This window comes from Acinonyx jubatus, chromosome A1 (assembly GCF_027475565.1).
Source record: "Acinonyx jubatus isolate Ajub_Pintada_27869175 chromosome A1, VMU_Ajub_asm_v1.0, whole genome shotgun sequence".
In the NCBI taxonomy this organism is placed as follows: domain Eukaryota; kingdom Metazoa; phylum Chordata; class Mammalia; order Carnivora; family Felidae; genus Acinonyx; species Acinonyx jubatus.
The window spans coordinates 145,384,174-145,399,252 of record NC_069380.1 but is presented as its reverse complement, the minus strand read 5'-3'; the positions used below and the strand labels follow the sequence as shown (position 1 = coordinate 145,399,252).

The 15,079-nt window shown below is 36.1% G+C and overlaps 1 protein-coding gene across 2 annotated transcripts in view; it reads left to right on the top strand.

Moving 5' to 3' along the window:
- Nucleotides 1-15,079, top strand: part of EDIL3 (EGF like repeats and discoidin domains 3) — a 410,169-nt gene that overhangs the window by 336,137 nt on the left and 58,953 nt on the right. The window lies entirely within an intron of this gene.

Below are 15,079 nucleotides of genomic sequence, written 5' to 3'. Positions count from 1 at the left end.
ACTTATTACCTTTCCAAATTTACATTCCATTGTTAGCTCATAAGCATTTTACACTTAATCAAAATGGACAGTATCCCAGAAAAAGCTCTGGGCATTTCCATCTCCATATTTGGATTATGCTGTACCCTCCGGAAGGAATACCAACTATTGCATGAAAACTTCTCATAACCCAGGTAGGAGCAAGTTTCCCTTCCCTGAATTCTTATAGCATGTTTTTGAGAATTGTTATGTTTATTACGTTTCCTTTCAACAAATGTTTTGACCACTTGTGATTCTTGTAGGGGGGTAAACAAGAATGAGGCATAGATCTTACTCTTTAGGAAATTATATTCTAGTAGAATTTTTATTTGTAGATACTCTCATAGTAACAAACACTACTTTTCTCTCTGATAATGTCTTCACATTGTACAAACAAAAACTAATGTAATCTAGCTTGAATTCAAAGGATATCAGAGATAAGCAAGATGTTCTTACATGAGCCATTTTGAACCTAAATGTTAAGACCTTTTTTTTAAATTTAAGACCTTAGTAGACACCACTACTGTAAGATAGCTGCAGCTATTTAATTGGTTTGAAGATCAGTATTGGAGTTGTTTTTTTTTAAATAATGAAACTTATTTTCATTATTAAATGAAAATATAATTATTATCAATTAGAAATAATCAAAAATAAAGTTGTCAGTGGCTAAAACCAAAAATAGTAAAATTTGTATTGACTAAATATTAATGGAAATAAAATATTTTTAACAAAAGTTAAAGATGGTAAATTTAAGCCAGGAAAACTGAACTTAGTCGAAATGTCTTTTCCCCCTCCAAAAAAAGAGGCATAGTAGGCACAAGTTAAATATAATTTTATATACAAAAGAAAAGAGGGTGAGTGAATTGAATCTGTGTTATATAATTTACTTAGAGAAGAATTGATCAAATAAAATAATGGGAAGAAAATAAAAAAGAAGGAAACATTTTAAAATTTATTAAAAATTAAGTTGGCTCAATGCAATTTGCTTCAGAAAATGCTTTCTTATGAAAATATCAATGGTAGCATAATTCTAATGAAATATTTGGATTCAAAATATCTGTAGGGTTTATTAGAATAATAATGCCTTGCAAAATTTAATGTGCACTTGAGTCACCTAGGCATCTTGTTAAAATACAGATTCTGAGTCAGTATGTCTTGAAGTGAGGACATACATTCTTCATTTCTAACCAGCTCTCAGGTGATGTCAGTGTTACTGGTCCAGGGACAACACTTTGAGTAGCAAGGTATTAGGACTTCTCATAGAACAAAATTTATTTCATCTTTATCAAGCAACTAGTCTAAGTTAACAAGCCATTGCTCAGTTAGAATTTCTTTGAGAAAATCTTATTAATCCAGTTTAGTGAAGTGGCAAAGGGTGCAGGGGACATATAGTAAACTCATGGTGGCAACAGCCCAGTCTTTTGTCTTTGGTTATAAGGTAAAAGACAACTTTTCTTTAGTTAAATGTGGTTTTGCTGAATAATGTTGAATGTTGATGTGTTGGCATATGATGTGGCAGGTAATTGTGGCAGCCATCTTAGGATACTGAAGGAAGCTATTTGGAAGGACAAAATCAATATTCTGAAGATGGTGGAGTGAAAAGAATTGGGAAGGACTTGTGACTTTGGGGATACTCATGAGCTCCTTAGTTAACCAACCCTGGAGCTAATCCATTTTAAGTCTTCATGTTGTGTGAAATAATAAATTTCAGTGAGTATTTAAGTCATTCTTGATGGGGTTTCTCTGCTACTTGGAGCTTAGAGCATTTCACAGCTACAAGTAGCAGATTCACGATTAAAGCCAAGAGATTTTGACTCCTTGTTCAATCTCCTTTCTTCCTACTCCAGGTTTTACCATGTTGCTTTATATTATGGCACCATTGCAATACTGTAAACTTCTTAGGGGACCAAGTTCTGAACTTAAACATGTATATCCTGAAGAGTGTCTGGCTCAGGGCTACGTATCTATCTATTATCTATCTATCTATTTATCTATCATTTATCTATCTTTCTATCTACCTATCTATCTATCCATCATCATCCATCCATCCATCCATCTCTGTATCTCTGTATCTATCTCTCTTTCTTTTTATCTACCTATCTTAGCACATAGTCCTTAAATAAATGAATAAATGATTGAAAACAAGAGGTGTTACAGGACAGAAGGAAACGGCAAATGAAATACTGATGGTAAGGAAAGTTTATTAAAACATTTTTTTGGCTATGCTAAATAATATTTAATTTTAAGTAGGCTATTAGGAGTAGTGTCAAAGGACTGCACTGTACTTTAGAAGTGATTGAAAATTAATTAACAAAAGATATTTTCCACAAAATAGTACAATATCTTTGAGAATAGAATACCATAAAGGGTCTGCTTAGTTATAGCATGCCTGAGTCAGGCCAATTAGAAGTGAAGTATAGTTACAAATTTTGCATTGCCTCTAAGAAGGTTTGCCTGGTATAAACACCAAGGCTAATCTGTGTGGAAATAATCTCTAAATCCTGGAAATTGGGTTATAGTCCATCATTAATTGCTCAGAACAAGTAAAATTTTAATGAACCACATATAAAGGAAAACATTAAAATTAATTATTCAAATTTAATCTGCTTTTCAGCATTACAGAAAGATGTGATTTAAATTGAGCAGTGCTATTGTATCATTTGAACTGTAATCTTGCAAGTGATTTATATATTGAAATAATTGTTCAAGGTTTTTTCGTTGTTGTTGACAATGGGATGATTTGCCATTTTGCTTATGTCAGTTAGTGATTAGGTCCACAGTATAATATAAAGAGAAAAGGCCTAATAAGACAGGTTAATAGGAACCTTGACACACACAGCTGTTTTTGTTTTTGTTTTTTTTTTCATAAAGAACGCCTCTCTTCAGAGTCAAATTTGAATACAGTCTAAGTAGCCAAATAAATTTTTTACATTTATATTAAGCATCTTATTACAGGCTATGTGGAACAATGTGCAGGCAAATAATCTATACTTAAACTTTCTGTGTAATTTAAAAATTGTTGAATCAGTAGAATATTTATGTCAAAATATTGCTTAATAGTTATACTATTCTGAAGGACAAGATTTTGTGGTATTTTACTGGTGTCTAGACTACATTCATGGTCCCCAATATCTATTGTTCTTAAATTCATACAAGATTAAAATAAACTTAGATATTTGCAGGAGGTACTTAATGTTTTACTTCATACATTGCTGCATGACATAAAAGCATAAGTAATTTCCACACTTTACTGCATCTTAAAATATAAAGAATGGATTTGCCAGTCATTTCTTAAGCTCATTTAAAAAATTGAATTGTTTCCCAATTTTATTTTTATGTTCAGTTTCAATGCATTTTTTCTATTTGACATTTTTTCTCTTCAACTTACTTTTCCTTCTTTTTTTAGTATCAAGTAATGTTTGTCTTTATTCTACCTAAAGTAGATATTATTGGCAGGTACGTGTCTGTATATTAAAGATTGTTTAGTGGCGTACTTATGTAGCTTTTACTTCTAGTAAGGAAATGCAAAAGAGAATTAGATATTTGTCTAATACAGCTATGTTATGGAAGGGGAAATGATATGTATATATTTAGATGTTTCTTATCAAATTTTACTGTTCTTGCTAAGAGAAGTAGGTAGTTACATAGATAGATCATTGGGACAAATATCATTGTAGTATGTGTGTGTGTGTATCTGTGTGTCTGTGTGTCTGTGTAACCAACTTTTACATCCCTCTGCAAAGCTAGCCATATCGAGGGTCAAAATTTCTTTAAAAGAGAATGACCTCTTTAACCCAGTAAAAATTATTCTCTAACTGTTGAAGAGATGTGAAGAAGGATTGATTTTAAGTAGTCAATAAACCTGTTACCTTGTAAATGTAACTCCCTCTGGACTTACCTCAATGGCTGCCATTTAGATTGCTAGATTGTAATAAGAAATTAGTTTGACCTGACATTTTATTCCTTAATTCAGGCAACTATCTCTGGAGAAATGGCCCATAAGAAAGCAATCTTCTTAATCCATATTTCCTTTGGGTGAATATAAATTTGAGTCATTCCCAATCTGTCCAAGTCTCCTAAATTATTAAAGCAATTAGTAGCTGAATATAAGGCTCAGATGAGGGTAAGATCTGTTTTTAGAATCTAAGAAATGTCTCTCTCTATGTATCACAGTAAAAAGGTATATTATATGTATTAATACAGCATTTTATAAAATCTTACCTTTAGAAGGCTAATACTAGAAGAAATACATGAGATCATAAAAGGAAAGCATTTTCTTTTTTTGCACAAAGTTAAATCTGCATGTTAATGTACTAATATTCATTATGAATCTTCAGGAAGGGCCATTAATTATAGGATTCCCCCATACTAACTTGGCCAATGAGCCCTTTGGTTGCAGAGCTCTTTTGGAAGACCAGTGCTCTGTGGGGCAGTCCCAGGACCTCCCAGGACAGTCTTACCAGAAAGCTAGAACTAAATTAGAACACAACTTCCAACAACTCAGGAACGGAACCAAGGGTTCAGTTAGAACCAGCCTGATTAGCCCATTTTGGGCTTCTTGTTCAAATTTATGTTGCTAGGAAATAGGATGAAAATAGGTCTTCCATATCCAGCCCTTCACAAGTAATTACTTAAAAGCCCAAGAAAAGTATGTTAGGCACCCTGTGTTGTTTTCCTCTCTCACATTTCAAGAGAGAAATGAGAGTTTTTGCAGTGCATATTAGAATCAGCCCCAGGGTCAGAGTTTTCCCTTTGCCTTTTGAGCTTTTGAAGTTTTGTAATTCCAGAGTTAATGACTCTCTAACACCACCAGAGAGAGGCTAGCCTCGGAAGACCTCACCAATTCTTTGCATTGGTGATTTATGAACTTCTATGGTTATTCCAACTAAGACATAGCACATCACAAGGAGTGAGGGGAGCCAGGTGCTGATGGCATTTTATGATTCTTGGGAGTAGAACAAGATTGAGTGTGAGGGTAAATGTGAGAGTCACGACAGCTGTGGAGAGATCCACTGAGCATTTTCTTCATGCCCCTCTGGCCTATCATTGTACTAAACCCAAAGACATTAGAGAAACCAAACATCTCTCCTGCCTTTAAGGGAATTAGTCTGCCTGAGGAAACAGGAGTTAAAATATCGGAAATGTTTCTTAAATATCAGTTCTTCACAAATCTTATCAGGGATTTGTATGGTCATCTAACAAAGCAGATGCCATGTTGAGGCAAAGGTTGCAGAGAAACATCAGATGTAAGAGTCTCGCATCCAAATGTAGAGTCAGAATTTATACTTAGATACAAAACAGTGCAAGTTACTCTATGCTGATTGCCTACTGCCTACTTTAGACAACCAGACCTGAAGAGCTCCCAAAAGAAAGAGATGACTATGGACTTGGGTGGCCAGACTCCAGAGAGGGGGAGGAATTTAGTTAGACATAGAAGAATAGGGCCAATATATGCACAGTTGGGCCAATAAATGCACAAGTAAGTCAATGATTTTTTTTTTCTCCCATGGACAACTTTTCATACGATGGTCAAAGAAAAGTGACATCTATAATGACTCAGTGGACTAAAACAGACCTTCTTTGGGAATGTGTTGTTTGTTCCTCTGGATTTATATAGAACCTTTCTTGGAAGTGACACAATTTATGATCAGTACTAACAGATGACAGAATAAGTAACCATTGAAAAGAAAACGACATGATGAATTCACTTTGTTCTATTTGTAATTCATGTCCTACTACTCAATGAGTGTATGCTGTCATTTTTTCCAAGTCTTGCTTCATTATGTATTTCCTGTCCAATGAATGCAGTCCCCACATGTGTTACATATTTATTTTAAAAACATAATTTTAAAAAAAATAAAATTTGCACTAGTGTGCCACAATGTGTTTCTATTCCTAAAATTTTAAGATAAAGCATGAATTTTAAAATTATTTTGACCCTTACACAGTTTCACAAGAATAAATATAGGCGCACCTGGCTGGTATAGAAGCTTGATCTCAGGGTCATGAGTTCAAGCCCCACACTGGGTGTAGAGCTTCCTTAAAAACAAAAGTAAATAAATATAGCCCCCTATTAAAGATGCTTCCAAGTTCATAAAATTAACTCAGGATATTGTGAACCTCATCAAGTCACAAAGTGTTGTTAATACATTTGAAAAGTGAAACTGTTTTTACAGTGAATAAAAATAATAATTACTCTCACTGAACCTTTCTATGGATCATACCGAAGAACAAATAGAAGGACAGATTTGCCAGCAGCAAAGCCCTGCATTGCAGCCTTACACATAATAGAATCCCTTATATTTGTACAGCAATTTAGATTTATAAAAAGAATACTATAAATCTTGACAGTACAACTAACTTGTGTCTGAGGGCAAATGTGAGAGTAAGAACATCCATGGAGAAAAGATTTATTGAGTGCTTTCTGCATTGATCCTTTTAAAAACTCTGTGGAAGATGTTGGGGAGATATCATACTCATCATTTTGTACACGAGGGAACGGAGACTCATGATGGTTAAGGAGCAGGTCCAAGGTTACAGGCTACTTAGAAACAAAGGAAAGATTCAAGCCTGCATCTTCCAACACTCATATTCAGTGTCCCTCCTACAGTGCCTGCAGGCAACCAGCCTGTGTGGAAGCTGAATTTCTGCAGGGCTCACACACAGCTTATTTCCATGTAAAGAAAATTTTTGAATAATTTTAAGTAGGCTTGAATGACAAGATGACATTGTGGAAAGGGCATAGACTTTTTTCCCCCCTCGGTTTAATTGAGAAAGGGCATAGAATTTTGAACAGTAAGGTCAGAGTGTAAGTTCACATTCTTCCCCACAAATTTTGTCACTAGATAGGCAAATTAGTCATATTGTGGTAACATTTCCTCACCTGTTTGTTTATAAGTTTTTAAAGAAAATATCTGGTAGGTACTTCACAGGATCCTTGAGAGGATTAAATTTGGCTTCAGATATATGAAAAGGTTTAACATGATATCTAAGCCTCATGTGGTTGATTCCCTCTGGGAACACCACCCACCTTTGACTCACTCTTTGGCTTCTGTAGCAACAAGTGCACAGCCTTCAGCAAGAAGAGTGGCAGTCTTAGTGAAACTACTAACTTTATAGCAAATGCACTTCATGTGTGCAGATAGCAAAGACTAGAGGGGCCACAGCTTTATAGTAATAAAATCCACATTGCTCTTCTTTGTTTGTTGTCTGTTTGTTTTAATTTTTCTTTGTCTCAACATTCATATTTTGAACCCCATAGCATCTTGTATCTCTGCTTTTCTCTGGGCCAAGTACAAAATATTCTATTTATCCTTCTTATAAAATAGTAAGCTTGGGAAGTTCGGGGATTCTGGTCTACTGAGGTATATAATACAAAGCAAAGTAGATGAGAATTTAAGGTACTTCACTTTCAATCTTAGCTCCACCAACAAGCACAAAAATCTTAGGCAGATTCTCATTTTCTTTATGTTTTTAAATACGAAGTCTGAACAAATAATCGGAAGACCTTTTCGGCTCTAATAACCATCTGATTTTTAAATCATCTAGAATCTCATATCTCTTAATACAAAGCTTTTATGCTCAATTAATGTTTTTTGAACTACATGAATTACAGCACCTATCACTATGAAATACGATAGGGAATATAAATTCAGGACACAAACTTCCACGCATTTCACAACACTGGGATCAGAATAAGGCTTTAGAGGAGGAAGAGAAAGAAGCGGGGTGGGCTATAATTATTGGAGATAACCAGGGTTCTGGTATGCATACAAATAAACCAGGCTGAGGCTGAACTTTGGCTGAAACATTCTCCTTTGGCTAGAAATCTCATCATACACCATTTAGACCATTTAGAACATATTTGCTCTACAAACCATAACACACATGGTAATAAGCAGATTTATGAGATGACAAAGGTATAGAAAAAAATGCTCTTCTCTAGAAAAGCTGTAATTGTAAATGAAAACTCTCAGGGCTATTCCCACAGTTTTAACATTTACTTCTCAAGAGCACTTCTGCTATTCATATGAATCTTGTTACTTAGAGGCTTCTGAGCCTGGTTCATTTTTTGATATAAGTTCGATGAGTTTTTAGTGCTGTTGAAAATCTTATTTTTCGGGGCGCCTGGGTGGCTCAGTTGGTTAAGCGGCCAACTTCGGCTCAGGTCATGATCTCGCGGTCCGTGAGTTCGAGCCCCACATCGGGCTCTGTGCTGATAGCTCAGAGCCTGGAGCCTGTTTCAGATTCTGTGTCTCCCTCTGTCTCTGCCCCTCCCCTGTTCATGCTCTGTGTCTCTCTGTCTCAAAAATAAATAAACGTAAAAAAAAAAAAAGAAAATCTTATTTTTCTCACACTATTTCAATACTAAAGAGCCATATTCCTATGCATGTATTCTTATGATATTTTTCACCATAAATCGATAGTATACATTCTTAATTGCTTCATCCCAGCCAAGTGGTTTTCTTCCTATGATACTGAGAATTTTGTTGGGGGAATAGGCATGGTTTGCATAAAAACTCTCTTATTATTTTTTTTAATTTTATATTTTAGGAATCAAATATTTTTTTTTATTTCATTGATACTATGTGCTTAAGTGTAATCTTTGAAAATATGTTAGAACTGTATCTAGAAAATAAATTTATGAATAAGTTCTAGAATGAAGGTACAGGTCTGTGCCAAAAATATTGGCCTAAGAACCAGAGTCTAGCATTTCTGTCCAAACTGTGCCACCTAGTATGTAATAAGTCCTTCTCATTCCCCTATTGGCCCAGATGACTTGTACCATTTATCCATCTCTAATGTGCCATTGTATTATAATAGAGCTGTTTTTTTTTCTTCTTCAGCTTCAATATTGCCCTTCAGAGCCCATATTGCTTCACTCACAAATAGCGTTTTCCACTTCATAGACAGCCATGCTCACTAGCTATCCCTGTTAGGTCCCAGGTGTACCACATACCAAAATCACAACTCAGCTCATTGAAGTGTCTGGTTCATTCATCTATAACATAAGAACAGTTTATTTTGTAATCTCCAGGAGAAGCAAGTCTACAAAACTGTTCAATGGTACAGAGATCATTGTGTATTCCATCCAACCTTCTTCTGTTTTTAGCTGCAAATTTATAGACAAAATGGAGATTTCAATATCTAGCGTTATGTGGATTCTAGTGTTATTTGGATAGTGTTATTTGGAAAACAGGTATCTTTATCTGTTCTTGAGTTAGCTAGGACCCCAACTGACCCACAGACAGAAAAATAATTTCCTTAGTTTTCCTTTCATTCTCTTTTCTCCTGGATTAAGGTAGCATTTCGTTTCACATTTTGCTTCATTAGAGAGTCTGTAATTTTTAGCAACAAATGTGATCAAAGACTTTCTCAAAGTGATTTAACAGTTCCAGACAATTGATATGGCAGTTTCATGCTTTTGGAAGAATAGTGAAAGTGCACATTGAAAAATCCTGTTAAGCGTAATGGAGTAAAGATTTTTTTGGAACCAAATAAAATATTATCATTTATCACAGGTTAATAGAGCTGCACTAATTATTAGGGCTCTAGAATTTGAAGCTTGAAAAGTCAAACACAATATAAGCTGGTCTGGTTAATTCTAAGCTGCTGCATCGCCCATTACAACCAAAAGAGAGAAACAACAAACAACAAAACAAAACAAAACAAGAAAGTAACTTTCAGTTTATCTACAATTCAATTTATATGATGTAATATAACCAGATTGGCCAATTTTTCAGTCAAATTGGTTGGCTGAGTACTTTGGCCTTTTGTTAATTCCACTTAAGATTTATTCCCCTTAGGGGCACCTGGGTCACTCAGTCAGCTAAGCATCCAACTCTTGGTTTCATCTCAAGTCATGATCTCATGGTTGGTGAGTTTGAGCCCTGCCTCAGGCTCTGCACTGACAGTGGAGAGCCTGTTTGGGATTCTTTCTCTCTCCCTCCCTCTGTCACTCCCCTGCTTGCATTTATTCACTCTCTCTCAAAATAAACTTTAAAAAAAGAATTAAAAATTTAAAAAAAAGATTTAGGGGTACCTGGGTGGCTCAGTCGGTTAATCGTCAACTTTAGCTCAGGTCATGATCTCATGGTTTGTGGGTTCAAGCCCCGTGTCGGGCTCTGTGCTGACAGCTCAGAGCCTGGAGCCTGCTTCAGATTCTGTGTCTCCCTCTCTCTCTGCTCCTCCCACACTCATGCTCTATCTCTCTCTGTCTCTCAAAAATAAAACATTAAAATTTTTTTAATTAAAAAAAGATTTATTCCCCAAAAACAGGTTAAATATGCAAAATATTTTTTGTTCTGAGAGATATATTTGTGTATCTTGCATTATTCACCTTGGGTTAAACATGTACTTTACACTTGAGTCGGAACATCTATTTACACGTACTGCATTCTTCTTTCTTTACTGCTGTATCTCAGCCTTCAGAACCATGATTACTACACAGTTGGAACTCAGCAAATGTGTTAAGTGACTGAGAGAATGAATGAGTAAGTGAAGGAGGTGTTTATTTCATATTCCTCAATGTCTCTTCATTTAACATATTAACAATTGTGGCGCCTGGGTGGCTCAGTCGGTTAAGCGACCGACTCTTGATTTCAGCTCAGGTCATGATCTCATGATGAGATTGAGCCCCGCATTGGGTTCTACACTGAGCTTGGTACCTGCTTAAGATTCTCTCTTACCCTCTTTCTGCCCCTTCCCCTGCTCATCCACCCCCCTTTCTCAAAAAAAATATATTTATATTTATATTTATATTTATATTTATGTTTATGTTTATACTTATATTTATAATTTATATTTATATTTATATATAGTCACTGCTCACAAATAATCTCTATGGTTGGAAGCATAATATTCCTGAGGCCTTTGCACAAATTTCGAATAGTTTCAGTCATCATGATTAAAGAGTTCTTTTGAAAAAAGCTATCACCCGTTCCAGCTCTTAATCACTCCTGCTCTAAATCACAGGCCATGCTTATGACTTCAACTGAGATTTCCTAACAGAACGGCACTTTTTTTAATGAACAATACCCATTATTGTTTTTGTAATAAAGGTCTGAAATTTAATTTTGAAGTTACCTTAATGGATATGATATTTCTATATGAGATTATTTAGAAATGGAAGGTCTACACTTTCACTTTCTGTTCCTCGGAATAAGATAAACACAGTAGGTTACAAACTCTTCCCTGAAAGCATGGGAAGGTTTTATTATTTAAAAATTATATTTTAAAACAATTTAAAACATTTTCTTAGTTCTTTAAGTCTACGAGCTATATGCTCTTTAATTAGGAGGAGACTCTAGTAAGATTAGAAATGCACATTTTACTGAACACAGTAAAATCTTCATATAAATGGAAATGTACTTAATAGATATTATATATTCAGTTAGAGTCATATAAAATGAAATCTATTTGTAGAGTAATAAGTTTGGCTTCTTTAGTTGGGGGGGGGGAGATTAAATCCTATCTGGAAGGATTTGGAATTTCTTTGATTAGTTTATCAGCCCTTTTAATAGTTTAGGGTAGAATAATTACAATTTTAAAATGTGCCTTAAACCATGGAGAATAGCAAATTGAGAAACTATTTACAGTTGCCAGTGGATGTTTCTGATCCGATGGGAAACTAGTCCACTCTGCTCAAAATTTGTGTAATTTTCTAAAATGTAAGGTTTAACAAAGCCTTGGTACAGTAAATATTAAATATTCCAAATAGTATTCCAAATACTATTGTATGGTCTTCCTAACATAAGGATGAACATTTGCTGAAATCCAAACATTTTGTTTTGTTGAATTAATACTTGTCACTTTAACTCATAGTAAGGTCAATGTCCTGACCATAGTATTGCCCCTGACTGGTTACAGCCCTATAAGGATTAACCAATTGCGGTGGTAGACGGAATGCTAGGGTTTTCATAGAAGCTCTATTTGATCTTTACAAAAACTGTGAAAAGTAGGTATCATTATTGCTATTTACAAGTCGAGAGAGAAAACAAAAACCATACACAAGTTTAGAGAGGTAAGTGCCCAAGAACACACAATGAGCCAGTTCTGGACAGACTTGCTATTCCAGCTAGTCTAGGTCCAAGTCTAACTCCAAATCACATCCTGCCTCTGCAACCTGTCATGCTGACTCTTAGAAAGTCATCCCTGCCAGAACTTCCTTTTTCAGATTCTTTATCAGGCCTTTTTTCAAATCCTGAAAAGATGGTTAGGAATAATAACAGTTTCTGCAACCAAAATTTACTGAGCACATGCCATCATGCTAAACACTGAGGATAGAGGGAAGATTAAGATAGACCAGATCCCCACTCTTAGGGAGCTTTTATCTGGTGGAAAAGATGCTGATCAACAAAGACTTTAAAAGGATAATAATGTCAGGTAGTGAAAAGTGCCATGAAGTAAACCCAAAAGAGGGAAAAACTGATAAAAGTGTGTGAATGTGTGTGTGTGTGTATGTGAATGGAAGTGGGGTTACTATCTTAGCCAGGATAGTCAGAGGGCCCACTTCTCTAAAGACTTGAGGGTACAGTAAATACTTGAATAAGGGGAGAGTATAAATCACACAAAGTAAGTTCCTGTGGAGAAAGGCAAAACTGAGGCCCTAATGCAGGAATAAACTTAGTATATTACAGAAAAAGACAGAACACTGGCCAGAGGAGTATGGAGTATGAACAAGTCAGGGACACACTGTAATTGAGGTTGGAGAGGTGGGCGTGGCCTGGGACATACCAGACCAGTGCTTTGCTTTCAATGTCGTGAGAAGTCTTTGGAGATTTTACACAAGGAAGGAGTAATCTGACTGTCTGTGTTTTTAAAAGATTACTTTGGTGGCTCAGTCGGTTGGATGTTAGACTCTTGATTTCAGCTCAGGTCATGATCCCAGGGTCATGATTTCAAGCCCTACATCAGGGTCGTGAGATTGAGCTCTGCATTGATACTGAATGAATTCATGAATTAATAATTATTTTTGGCAACTCTGAAGAGAACTGACTTTAGAAGGGCAGGAGTAGAAGCAGTGAGACCAGTGAGGATCATCTAAGAAAAGTATTCAATATTCAGGTGAGAAATGAAAAGGGGATTTTCAATTTGGGTGATAGCAATGGAGATAAGAGGAAGTGGACAGAGTCCATTTAAATTTTAAGGGGAACTTATCTGACTTGATAGAATGAATGTAGAGTTTGAGGGTAAAGGGAAATCAAGTATGATTTCCTGTTTTTTGGCTGATAACTGAGAGAGGGAAGATGAGAAGGTTTAGGAGTCTGTGGTTTTCAGGGGGGAAGTAATGCAGCAGGCTAAAGAAGTGTAAAGACACAGATGAAATAGAATGTCATTAATAGCAAAGTTATGGAAACTAAAGGAAATGTTACATACGGCAGGAAATGTAGGTAACACAGTATGCTACCGTCTGAGGTTTGACTCTTCCAGGGCCCCAACATTCTCACAGGATATAGATGATACCTCCTATACAGATATGTGATGTGGAACCATTTTTCCGGGGACTTGCTGTTTCCCATCGCACATATGACCTCCTACTCTGTTTTAGATACTCTCGCTATATGCTGTCTGCTCACTAGGGTTAGATTTACTTTTGACTGGATGCAGTCTGGTTCCCCAAAGCATCCCTCAGCTTCCTCAGGCTTCACACCTGTCTGAAACTCTCTTGTAGGAGAGGAAATGTGATTGAACATGAGTGTGAACCACCTATTAGACAACCATCTATAAAACCCCCAGTGTTAGCAGATCCCACATTTATTCAGTTCACAAAGAACATGATAGAATTGATAATACAATGAGGGATATTATATATATAGAAAAAAGAAGAATTAATTGATATAATGCCCGCACTTTGTAATCTTAGAAGCACAAAATAGTAAGTATACAGAATTATTAACATTAAACAACACCTGTGAAACTAGACACACATATAAAATAAACTGTACCTTATGTCTGTAAAACCAAGTATGAGTAAACATTAAATATTTGGGGAAAACGAAACCTGTACAGAGAAGTAATCTGGAAAAATTAAGAATAATTTTGAAGGAGAGAAGAATATAGTATGGCAAAGAAGACAAAGCTAGGTGAAATGAGCAAATGGGCATAATATGAGTAGAAAGTACAAGCAAAATGTTACAAAGAATGAGATTGTATGATTAGAAAAATGATTGGCAAAATGTGCTCAGACTGCTGATTTAGAATTGCGTATGAGGTAATTTTAAGAAGTTATCTTGATACAAATGTTACTCGGACAGACATAGTCTAGTCCTGAGAAAGAGGAAGAGGGGCACCTAGGTGACTCAGTTGGTTAAGCATCCGTCCCTTGATTTCGGCTCAGGTCATGATCTCGTGGTTGGTGGGTTCAAGTCCCACGTCGGACTCTGTGCTGATAGCACAGAGGCCTGCTTGGGATTCCCTCTCTCCCTATCTCTCTCTACTCTCTCTCTCAAAATAAATAAATTAATTTCTTTTTTTTTTAAAAAAAGAGGACCTTTGATTATTAAACATTATATTTCAAATACAGCCCCAACTCTAGTCCTAAAAAGTACTAATGAGTTCCTGGAAGGCGGGGGCCTTACTGTTGTGACATGAGCCTCAGCAACTGCCAGTCTCTACTGTGAGTCCCAGCAAGGACACCTGCTACTCACGTGACTTGCCTGAGTTGCTGGACCTCGATAAGCTCAGTTTCTGCCCTTGTTGAACAGGAATAATTACGCCCGTCCTAATAAATTATTGCTCCTGAAATAAAGAACTTGGTGAAGAACTTGGACCTGTGCCTGAATTGGTGGTGGTGGTCTGCCATCTGGGCCAGGGGCAGGGACAATGCAGTAAAGGGAAAGAAGTGCATGTGGTATCTGATGACCATCCTGCCTGCTCAGTGGATAGTTCTTCCTTCCCACCACCTACAATGCTTTGAATTCTTACAGGCACAGTTTTCAGCAATCCTTAGTCACCGTCCAGTCTCCAGCCATCTAATTCCCCTTTACGGAGGCTTGCACTATTATTAAGGCTGACTTTGATGTTTGTGTGGCAGCCTGTTTGTGACAGTGTTCTTTACTCT